Genomic DNA, 12,371 nt, shown 5'->3' with positions numbered 1-12,371 from the left:
AGTGACTTAGGGATTGACTGCCTGATGAGAAGTGTGTACTCATGAAAACTGGTTCACAAACACATCCTAGCTTTGTTTGAACATTAATTGGCATTTTTTTGAGAAATACGTATGTTATTAAAAGTTGAACCATTGATTATTACAATTTTTTAAAATTCCCCATTTCTATTTCTCCATCTATACTAAAATGTCACATTTCATATTTCCCTTGGAGCATCTTCTTTTTTCAAAAAATATCTTTTTCTCCTCTGAGCTCCATTTTTCCAATACTTTTAAATAATTATACTTGATGCATTTCACTTGAATTTCTTCCTTCTATTCTTATTTATTTGTGATATTTTATGGAAAACTGCTTAAGTGATGAAACACTATTGCCAAGGATATCTGCAGGCAAAAGAGGAAAGGGTGAATTTACAGTGTGTAAACACCACATTATGAATATATCCCCCCAAGAACTGATGTTTATAACAAGCAGGCAATTTTTGCCATACTCAGAAGGAGTCATAAAATTTTCTATAATCTATAACATATCACATGGACAACAGAATGGAACTCTAGACAGCTATTTCCTTGTGGCAAAGGGACAAAATAACAAACTCAAACCTTGCTGGGATATTAAGTATTTACAGCGAGACAGGATACTAATTTCAGATACAGTTTTAATGTTCTAACTGTCAGAAGACTAGAAAAATTCTTGAGGTAAAGAATTACCCTGTAGACCAAAGTACTTTTCGTCTTCTGTGTTATATCAAATGCTTGTAAATAACCTTTTAAAATGTGTTCGCTATACAAAATATGAAAAAAAATGTGTAAAGAAAACTGCAATAAACCACTGGTGAGAGATACGAGAAAAACCAGAACCAAAGTGCATTTCCGACACTCCCATAGCTCCCTCAGCAATTAATTCTCTCCATCAGAATGGTTGGGGCTCTCTTCCAACTATCCCCACTTCTTTAGGGGACACCAGCTAATTATCCTGCAATTCAACTCAGTTCTAACAAAATAAAATGGGAGAGAGCCTCAAATCTCACAGGTTAAAGGTTCATTCCACTCTCACAAGACAGCCAGACACTTCAAATGCCCATCACCAGCCCCTAGCTATGGTCTGTGCTTCTAACCAACAAACTTTATCTGTCAGATCCCATATGGTTTTATTTTGACCTATGCAGGGAATAGTACAAAGGATAAAGGTAGTGAAAGTGAAGAGCAAAGTATACAAGAACGAGTAGGAATGGGTCAAGAAAGGCAATGCCTCTTAGGTAGCCAGCCTCAATTAAATACGCTGCAGAAAGACCCAAGTGTTTTGATATACAAGCCAGTTTACACCTAGTTTTTTATGTTTAAAAATCATTATATAGAAATGACTGATGATTACTTCAGTCTATTGGTGATTGCTTCAATCTCAGCACCCTCTCTCCTACAAGACAAGGGTGAAGGTGAGAGCTTCAATCTTTTAATCATGCTTTTATCTTTCTGATACCCCCCACCCCCGACTTTTTTTGTTGTTGTTGTTGGCTATAGAGTCTTTATTGCAAATAAAATCTGAGGTACGAGAAGCTGACCAGAAGCTGGGAGTGTGGTAGTCCCTGCTGATCCCTTCCAGGTCACCAGGCCGGGCCCACCTGTGCACTGAGGTAGCTCCAGTCCAAGCTCCCACAAGTACAAACTGAGGGCGCCCCTTTTCCAGGCAGACCCCAGCTCAGACAGGATGGTGGCAAAGAGACAAGAAGAAGCCCAAACTTTAGGGAGGTGCAACCCCAGTGGGCTACACAAACCCAACAAACACTCTTGCCTCTCAACAAAGGCGCACCTTCCTGCCCAGCCGCCAGGGGCTTTGGAGTGGTCCACAGAGGCAGGCCTGAAGTGTCACTGCTGCTCCCGGCAGTCTTCGGTCACTCCCTGGGCAGCAAGCTCAGCCAGCACGTTCTGCAGGTAGTTGGGGTCTGGATAGCCGTGGCCTGTCACGTTTCGGTCTATCTCAGTCTTGTGGTGGATCTCGTTCCACACTACGGTTTCCATCTCACCTGTGGTGCTGGAAGTCCCCACAGTAAAGATGAGCCGTCTCTTCCAGGCCACCTTCAGGAGCTCCAGGACCTTGCGGCCCTGAGGGCTATCTGGCAGGTAGCACTGCCGGGGAAAGCCTCGGGCAGTGAATGGTTTCCCAGGGCTGGGGTGCTCCGGTCCCTGGATGCCATGAGGGATGTTGTAAACAATGAGTATAGTCCCACAGTCTTCGTGGCCTGGCAGGGACATGTGGAACCTGAACACCTCCATCTTCCCCCACGGCTGCGTTCCAGTCTTCTCCCCATAGATGGTTTTGCAGGACGGACACTGCAGACTCCCGTCCTTGTTCCCATTGCAATACATGGCCAGCAGGCACAGCAGGTGGAAGGCATGGCTGCACTTGGTGAAGCGGCCCACGACCATGGGCCCAAGGGCCTTGCTGTCAGTCACGTCACTGTACCCAGAGGCCACAGACAGTTTCTCCATACAGATGATGCAGTCTTCTTCGGGGGCCACTTAAAACTTAAAACTCTATAACCTCACATCCTCAAGTTATCTCATTAGTACATATAAAAGGTACAATCCCGGGGTTGGTGATTTAGCTCAGTGGTAGAGTGCTTGCCTAGGAAGCACAAGGCCCTGGGTTCGGTCCCCAGCTCCGAAAAAAAGAACCAAAAAAAAAAAAAAAAAAAAGGTACAATCCCAGCACAAAGTCAGGCCAATGAATATTTTGTCAAGGAGGAGAGAATGACTCACAACTCCCCACACCTAACTGAGGAGCTGTTGACAGACAGTTGTTAATTTCTAGGTAAGGAAGAGTCCGTTTTCTTTAACAGTTTGGCCCCTGATGGGTGGATCAAGCTCCTATGGATGGCCTCACAGCCATGAGTAAATAGGTAATACGAATTGGATTATGAAAAAACAAGAGATATGATGTTGGGTGTGTGGGAGGTGAAGAGTAGATCTGGGAGGAATTAGGAGGAGGGGTGGGTAATGAATATGACCAAAATGAAATGTTTTTAAAGATTCCCTCTCTCTCTCTCTCTCTCTCTCTCTCTCTCTCTCTCTCTCTCTCTCTCTCTCTCTCTCTCTCTGTGTGTGTGTGTGTGTGTGTGTGTGTGTGTGAGAGAGAGAGAGAGAGAGAGAGAGAGAGAGAGAGAGAGAGAGAGAGAGAGAGAGAGCAATCTTGTTACAAAGGTTTTAAGCACTTTAAGGTTTTATTGCAAGGAAGTGGAATGAGGATCAAACGTATGCTTCACATATTGCCAAAATCTGCAGGTAAGAGTTATTAAAGCATCAGTATATTAGCTTTTAACTTTTTCCTATTGCTGATGCAAAACTCATATCCCTCATCTTAAAGGGAATAAGAGAAAGTTCACACTGAGGCCATTTTAAGTGACCATGGTCCATGAACACAGATTTGTTACTCTAAACTCCATGTTCCAACATGGAAGCAGTTTTATGAAGTTTTTTTTAATTCTACAGAGCAGAGAAAATCAAAAATCATGGCAAGTTTAAAATACATTGGCAGGCACATAAGAAAGGTAGGTACAGTAGATGGAGGAAGCTTTCCTGTAGGCTCAAGATGCTAGGTGATGGCAACCTTAGCATGTGGATTGGTAGAACCTAGTTGCCTGCTAAATCATTAGATTCTTAAACATCTTTATTCTATTGAACAATATGTTAGTAACATATGAGTGACAAGGAGTGTTATTCCGAGTGTCAGAAATTAGCCCAAGATATGGTAATTAGGCTCTGAACCTGCCACATTCACATCCCTCCAATATACTGAAATTCTAATCAGCCAATCCGTCTCTGCAGACACAGATTCCCTTCAGGAGTTTTTTTTGTGTGTGTGCACAGCCAGCAGAAGCTTCTTTTCAGAGGTTCACACCCTGCAAATATAGAATATCACTTACTTAGTGCAATCCAGGCATGCTCAAATACCTTTAATCTCAGCACTCAATAGCAGGATCAGGTGGTTCTCTGTAAATTCAAGGCTAGTGTGATCTACATAGTTCTAGGACAGTCAGTGCTATATTGAGAGACCCTCTTGCAAATGAAAAGAAAGTACAAAAGTGAGTTAATATAGGGATCAAAGATTATATTGCATAATTTATTAGAGCAAAATATTTGGATATTTCTTCCTACTGGCAACCACATTTCCAACAGATATCACTAACTCCCCTGTAATTCAATTTTGATACTATCAGTATGAAGATAGCCAAATACTAGCTCTTCCAACACCTAACTAGCATCTGCCTTTATCATGATGGCATTCCTGAGTAGACCCATTAAAGCACAAAGCATCTGTGATGGTTTTAATTGGAATGACCCCGGTAGACTCCTGTGTTTGAATGCTTGGCCCAGAAGGAGGAGCACTACTAGGAGGTGTGGCCCACGTTGGAGTAGGTCTGGCCAGGTTGGAGGAGGTATATGAGTAAGTGGCGAGCTTTGAGATATCAGAAGGTCAAGCAAGTTCATTGCCTGCTGCCTGTGGATCAAGATGTAAAACTCTCAGTTCCTTCTCCAATGCCATGTACTTCTGCACAATGACATGCTTCCCATCATGACAAGAATGGACTGAACCTCTGAAATTGTAAGCCAGCCTCAATTAAATATGTGCTTTTATAAGAGCTGTCTTGGTCATGGAATCTCCTCACGGTGAATCCAAAACTATTTGAGAAAGTGTTCAAAATCTTGAGATAAAACTGCTTTGAGATTCTATGTCATTCCAATCAGAATAGCTAACATCAAGTAAACAGTGAGCAATAAATACTGGTAAGAATATAATGGAAAGGGCTGGAGAGATGGCTCAGCGGTTAAGAGCACCCGACTGCTCTTCCAGAGGTCATGAGTTCAAATCCCAGCAACCACATGGTGGCTCACAACCATCTGTAAAGAGATCTGATGCCCTCTTCTGGTGTATCTGAAGACAGCTACAGTGTACTTATATATAATAAATGAATAAATCTTTTTAAAAAAAGAATATGATGGAAAAGATGAACCTTTACAAACTGCTGTGGCTATGAAACTTTGTCGCACCTATGACTTTGGAAGTCAGGGTGGAGGTTCTTCAGAAAAAAAGTCAAAGTAGAACTTTACTATAACTAACATATACCTCCCCTTGGTTTACAATCTTCAAGTTAACATACTACAGATTTCTCTGTTCACAGTAGCTACCAACAGCCTAAATGTTGACCGACAGATGAATGGAAGTGTGCAACATATACAAATTGGATTTTATTCAGCCATAAGAAAGAATGAAATCATAAAATTTGAAATGCCAAATTGATGAACCTGAAAAGTATATTAAGCAAGATGACATAAACTGAGGAAGTCCAATATACCAGATATTCTATCATATGTGAACTGTACACTTAAATATATACACGGTTAAATATTTATTGGTTATGAAATAAATAGGGAACCATGTAAGGGAAGAAGTATCAAGAGAGGTGAAAATGTAACAGATACCATATGGCATGTAAACAGAATGGTAGGGCTATTAAGGGAGAGAGGAACTAACAAGAGAGGACAGAGAGAACAAGGGACATCAGAAAGAAAAAATTCGATGAATAAGAAAAAAAGATATTGACATGTATGTATGAAAATGCAACAAAGAAACGCATTTGCTTGTATACAATTGAAAACAATTTATTAAAAGAATCCTTAGTGGGTTGCGGAGATGGCTAAGTGGGTAAAAACCACTTGGGTAGCTTTCCTGTAATTCAATAGCTCAGGCAAAAGAGAAAAAAGAGCCCAGGCTTAAGCAAGCTCTGGGTTCAATTGAGAAAGACCCTGCCTCAGTGTACAAATGGAGTGTGATTGAAGAATATATCCAGTCAGTCTCTGGCCTCAATATTCATGCACACATGCAAACCCATACACATGAAAACATATATGTACATTGCATGCACACACACACACACACACACACACACACACACACACACACTACATAACAGAAATGTGTTTTGTTTAAAGATCCCTTTATGTACTTGAAATAAAATTCATCATTAGGTGTGCATTTTAGAAATATTTTCTCTTGCTTAGTCTGTGGCTTGCCTTTTCACTTTCTTGCTGGTGCCTCTCAGCAAGCAAACAGCTTTCCATTATAATGTAGTTTAGCTAGCTAGTCTCTCAGTTCCTCCAGGAATCATGCCTCTGGTACCATAGCCAAAAGAACAATTACCAAATTCACATTCATCCAGAATTCCTTATTTTCTTGGGCTCTTATATTTTGAATTTTGCACACAAATTTGTGAATTGTTTCAAACCCTGTAGATGCCCCTCTGTTCCATATCATGTTTTTTTTTGAAACAGGAAATTATTTCCATCATATTGTCCTTGCTTCCTTGACAAAGAGAAGTTCACAGTATTTATGTCAGTCTTTTAGTGGGCTTTCTACTTGCTCACAATACTATACTGTCTTAATTATAGTGATTTTACAGTATTATATTAGACAGCATTATTCCTTTGAATATGGTCTTCTTCAATATTTTACCACATATTCTACATCTTTCATGTTCTAATATAACCTATGGGATGAGGTTGTCCGTATCCACAAAATGAAGTGAGGATTTTGATCAAGATCAGATTAAATCTATAGACAGTTTAGGAAGAGCTAAATTTTGACAGTATTAAGCATTCTTTTTTGTTTAATCCATCCATCCACATTGATATATCTATTCATTTCAGTCTATTTTTGTATTTTTCATCAGGGTTTTGAAGTTTCTCTGTAGTTTTAAAAAAATCTATCAAAGGGTACATTCATTTATTCTTTGATAAAAATCTATAATTTTCTCCTCCAAAAATGCCCAATAATAAGAGTTCTGCTGATCTGTCTCGTAAAATACTCTCATAAAAATAAACATAATTTCAGGCAACATCTTATCTGAATTATAGTAACAACAGTAAAATTTAAAATCCCTTTAATTTTCATAATTTCTTGTCCATCCCTTAGATTTTAGCACTTTTTAGAGGTTTTCCTTTATTGGGTCTTTTCAATGCTTTTTATTCTTTTTATTAATTTCTTACATTCATTTATTTATTTGTGGGAGCAAGATGTTGTCACCATGTAGAGGTCAGAGTTCAATTTACAAGGTGAATTCTCTTCTTCCACCATGTGGACCTTGTGACTGAACTCAGGTCAGCAGGCCAGGAGCAAATGCCTTTACATGGTGTGTATCTCACCAGCTCAGACTCTTTCTTTTTATAGTTATGTTTGTCTGATTCCACATTTAATTAAAATGTTTGCTATCAAATTTAAGTGGAATTTTAAAAGAATACCTGTAGATAACAATGGTTTTCTGATAACATTCAGCTCAACAACAGAGGAAATTTATATAGGCACACAGAGATACATACCTAACTGATAGAGTTAAATATAGGTAGTGTCTTATAAAATTCCATGTGTCAAAGACCTGGTACTTATTGTGCTACTCAGTCTTCTTAAAAGCCCACCACATCTTTTGAAGCTGGATCCTTATGTGATACCCTTATATCTTTGATGACATATTCTTGCAGGGATTTGGGATAGCATGATCTCTTCTTCCTTTGCTTATCCTGGTACATAAGTCGTTTTTTTTTCTGGCATGAGCTTCCACCATAATGTGCCATGCACACCATACACCAGTCAATTTTGGACACAAGCTTCAAAAATTATGCATCAAAATTCTGGGCCAAATTTTTCAAGTATTTGGTTGTTATTATCAAAAGATGACTGATACGCTACTAGCCCAGAGCTTTCCATACCCTGAAAATATTACATGCTTCATAGAACACCAAAAGGCATTCGAATGTCAATTATCAGAATTGTTATTGAACATCTTAAGTTTGAAACTGATTAAATTCAGTATGATTTAGTAAGTAAGATAACCAAATGACATTTTACATAGAAAAAATAAGAATACCCTTATGGTTGAATCTTCTGTCATTTTTGTTGCAGCTGTCTTGAGTCTTACTCTGTGCCTCAGGCTGGCTTGAAACTTATGGTGGTCTCCTCTGCCTCAGCTTCCTCAGTGGTGAGATTATAGGTGTGAACCAGCACACCTGATTTGATTCATAGAAATGATTGATGCATAGAAAAACTCACAAAGCTAAATATAATAAAAATCACTTTTAATCACTATACAGCTGCTATTACAGTAAGGTGGTTTTATGTAATTTTAAAGGTTTGTGGAGAAGGATAGACAAAGTGTGTCTTTGCATTTAATCTTTAATTATTAAGTAGATTATGCATGGGGACTTTTAGAGTGGCTTTGTGCAGAGAACCCAGCACATAAAGTAAAGCACTGTAAAGGTAAACAAGATGGCTGGTTATCCATTATCCATCTACCTCCAACCAGAAACAACAGTGACCCACTTAGGACAGAGGTGACAAATGTAGCACAGGACCAGTCTGTTAAAAAAAAAAAAGATTCTTTACAAAGGTGTAGATATCAATGAACACAACAGAGAATGCAGAAGGTACTCACAAATAACTAAGGTGTTAGCTGGTAGACTGCAAGGCCTAGAAAAGAGCTCCTTACAGAGCCTTTGCATATACATTGTGCTTTCTGGTTTTGTTTTATGGGGTTCCTATTTGTGCAAATGTGTGCCTCTGCATCTATATGTGTTTCTTGTGTTTTATTGTTGGCTTTTCCTTCTGTTTATTTGTTTTGTCTTATTTTTTGTAAATGCCTATTTTTATTCTAGTTAAAGAAAGAGTGTAGATTTGGGGTTGTGGGGAAATGAGGAGGATCCAGTAAGAGCATCTGCAATCCAAAGAAGAACCGCCAAGAATAGGTTTAAGATAACTCTATGAAACAGTCAAAAGAACACTCCTCTTGCTCTCTCTCCCTCACTCTGTCTCTCTAACCTTATTCTCTTCATAATTCTTAGTGCTTCCCTATTATCTGAGCCCTGATGGATGTTGAGGAGAAGCTATTGATGGACCATATAACATTGGTAGACTCCCCAAACTAAATCCAGTGTGCGTCAGGGGAGGGAATAAACTGAAGTGGGAGAGGAAGCATCTCTTTAGCATTCCCATTCCATTTAACTCCAAACTCCTTCCCTGCACAAAGAGAGAGTAGATTCTTCCTATCTATATACCCTAGGATACATACATGCCATATTGATTATTCTTTAGTCTGTCAATTTTATTGAGTTAGTTGTTAAATATTTAGGATATCTATACAAATTACATGCAAAAATTAAATTCCTTAGTCATTTTTTTACTTTTAATTCATGTGTACCGGTATTTTTGCCTGCATGTATGTCTAAGCACCAGATATGTGAATTCCTTTGGAGGTCACCAAGTATCCTCTGGAACTGGAGTTAACAAGCAGTCACATAGGTACCAAACTGTAGCAAGTTCTTTGCAAGAACAATAGATGCTCATAACCACTGAGCCATTTCTCCAGGCCCTGCTTAGTCTCCTTAAAGATTATTTTGACTGTATGACTTACTTTGGACAATGAAAATATGATTTTACAATGTATCATTCAAGTCATTGCACTTTTTTTCCATTGGTGAAGAGATCAATGAAACATGGGATAAGATGAAGAATTTTATCTGTTGGGGACAGCAAGTGACCCAGAGAATCTTCCAGATAATCTGAGCCACTAAAATTTAGAAGGTTTTGTGAAGGTATTATAATCTAGTTTGTCTGAATTATACATTCTGTATGGCTTAAAACTTTGAATACATATTATTCTATTTGTCATTCAGCAATGCTTTGGTTGATAATTTAGATATTTTTACAATGGTTATAGATTTAAATGTAATTCATTTAATATATGAATATGCCTAATTTAACTATTGTTTCACTACTAGATCTCTTGGGATACTTTAAAGTGTTTTGCTATTACTAATATGAACATCCCGGTACATATATTCTATGCCAAAGTACAAGATCTTTCCTAGGGAATAGGAGCAATGAGTAAGGTTCTTAGTTTTTTCAAAGAAAGTAGCAGGTCAAGAGGAGACTTTGATCATTGTGAACTATAGTTTCTAATAGAAAGGTTTTCAGAACTCTTTGCTCCTTGGGAGTGCTATTAATCTTTCTCTCAGAATGCTAAGACATGATATTCATAAAAATGTATTTTAAATTGGCCTGACTCTGACCTTGAGTAGTCCAAAAACATCCTTAAAAATTAAAGAAACCCACTTTAGACAGCAAACAAAAATAATGCCAATTATCTTGTTAAAAAATCTGCCAGGAGCCTTGGAGTTGGCTCAGCACTTAAGAGCACTTCTTGCTCTTGCAGAGGATCTGGGTTCAATCCCCAATGCACACCTATTTGCTCACAACCACTCATAACTCCAGTTCCAGAGCATCTGATGCTCTCTTCTGAATGCCAAGGAATACATTCGTAGGTAAAAGCAAAACACACACACACACACACACACACACACACACACACACACACAATTCTATAAAAATCTAAAAAAGAAAATAACATATTACTTCCCCTCAGAAAAAAATATCCCTGGAAAGAGGACAAATGAAATAAAGCAGTTTAATCGGTAGTAGTTTTGTGAAAAATTCCCTTTTCATTATATGATAAACAAGGCTGCATAATCAATAACACTAACAGATTCAAGTATAGAAACAATTTATGAATAAATATTGACTGCCAACCACCCAGTCATGAGACGAAAGCATAAAAATTATTCTATTCCACTAAATTTCCTCCACAAGGCCTCAACCCCTGCTATAGTTGCCGATGCTCCCGCCATCACTGCCTCTGAGAACATGGCTGTGCCTCCCACACATGCTGATCTTGGCAAGTCTGCCAGGGATGTCTTCACCAAGAGCTACAGCTTTGGCTTAATAAAACTTGATTTGAAAACAAAGTCAGAGAATGGATTAGAATTTACCAGCTCAGACTCTGCCAACATGGAGAGCACCAAAGCAAACGGCTGTCTGGAAACCAGGTACAGACGGACTGAGTATGGGCTGACGTTTACAGAGAAGTGGAACACAGACAACACCCTAGGCACTGAGATCACCGTGGAAGACCAGCTTGCTCGTGGACTGAAGCTGACCTTTGATTCATCTTTCTCGCCTAACACTGGGGGAAAATGCTAAAATCAAGACAGGGTACAAGAGGGAGCATATCAACCTGGGCTGTGATGTGGACTTTGACATTGCTAAGCTCTCAATCTGGGGTGATCTGTTGCTTGGCTATGAGGGTTGGCTGGCTGGCTATCAGATTAATTTTGAGAACTCGAAGCCCAGAGCAAACCAGAGCAACTTCGCAGTTGGCTACAAAATAGTATGAATCCCAGCTTCCTACTAATGTGGACAGTTTTGTGGCTCCATTTACCAGAAGGTGACAAGAAGTTAGAGACTGCTGTAAGTCACGCATAAACTGCAGGAAACAGTAACACACCTTTGGGAATTAACAGCAAGTATCAGTTCGACCCTGATGCCTGCTTTTCAGCCAAAGTGAACAATTCCACCTTGACTGGCTTACGGTACACTCAGACTCTAACACCAGGTATCAGACTGATGCTGTCAGCCCTGCTGAATGGCAAGAATGTCAATGCAGGTGGCCAAAAGCTTAGTTTACGACTGGAATGTCAAGCATAAAAGAATATTGTACAATCGTTAATTTTAAACTATTTTGCAGCATAGCTGCGTTCAAAATTTAGCATACCTTTTAATGTTATGTGTTGGGGATTCTAGAGTTGACCTCCAGGGTAAGGATGACTCAGCTTTAAGGTGTTTACAATTTCAGAGATACAGCATAACCCCCATTCCAGGAAGGGTCAATTTTAGCTCTAGGCATGGGTTAGGGAGGAGCCACTTTAGAGATGCCAGGCTGCAAGTGGAAGGTGAGAACTTGTGGACCCTTTGTAAATCTGTATCCAGTTCCCAGATGAAATTGTGACTTCCCGAGCATCGAACCCTGCTGAACTTCCTGATCCTGCTTGAAAGCATGCACTCACCTATGTGAAAGGGACATTTTTAGACAGATCTTCATGCCCTGTTCCCATCATGCCCTGTTCCCATCCTAGCCCATCAGTTACCTGTTTTACACCAAAAGCAGTCTTTAGGGTGTGATTAACTATTTCTTTTGGGCCATTTTAGGGTGGAGAGGGTGGGCATGATGGGATTTAATTTTTCCTTCTGTTGTGTTGTGGTTTTCTTTCTTTCTTCTATTTTTTAATTAATTTTTTCACCATTGCACCATAGTATGAAATAGCTTCTGGGTTCTCCGGCTCAGAGCTGGGTGGGTGATTGTGGTCACACCCTGACAACACCAGGGATCTCAACTGACTCCTCTCGTGGCCTCACCACTATTTTTAGCAGTTTAGTGGGTACATTATAGAGTCTTCCATTTTGTGTGGAATTAGCTCCTCCCCTTCAAATG

General features: G+C 39.4%; 1 protein-coding gene and 2 pseudogenes across 3 annotated transcripts in view; 1 reads left to right on the top strand and 2 right to left on the bottom strand.

The window, feature by feature from the left end:
* Magec2l1 (MAGE family member C2 like 1) overlaps positions 1 to 12,371 on the bottom strand; it is a 173,846-nt gene that overhangs the window by 21,346 nt on the left and 140,129 nt on the right. The gene's annotated exons all lie outside the window — the stretch shown is intronic.
* Positions 1,489 to 2,542, bottom strand: Dtx2-ps1 (deltex homolog 2 (Drosophila), pseudogene 1; annotated as a pseudogene).
* On the top strand, positions 10,688 to 11,587 carry Vdac1-ps9 (voltage-dependent anion channel 1, pseudogene 9; annotated as a pseudogene).

The sequence above is a fragment of the Rattus norvegicus genome, chromosome X (assembly GCF_021556685.1).
Source record: "Rattus norvegicus strain SHRSP/BbbUtx chromosome X, alternate assembly SHRSP_T2T, whole genome shotgun sequence".
NCBI classification, from domain to species: Eukaryota; Metazoa; Chordata; class Mammalia; order Rodentia; family Muridae; genus Rattus; species Rattus norvegicus.
This window is presented reverse-complemented; position numbering and strand designations above follow the sequence as displayed.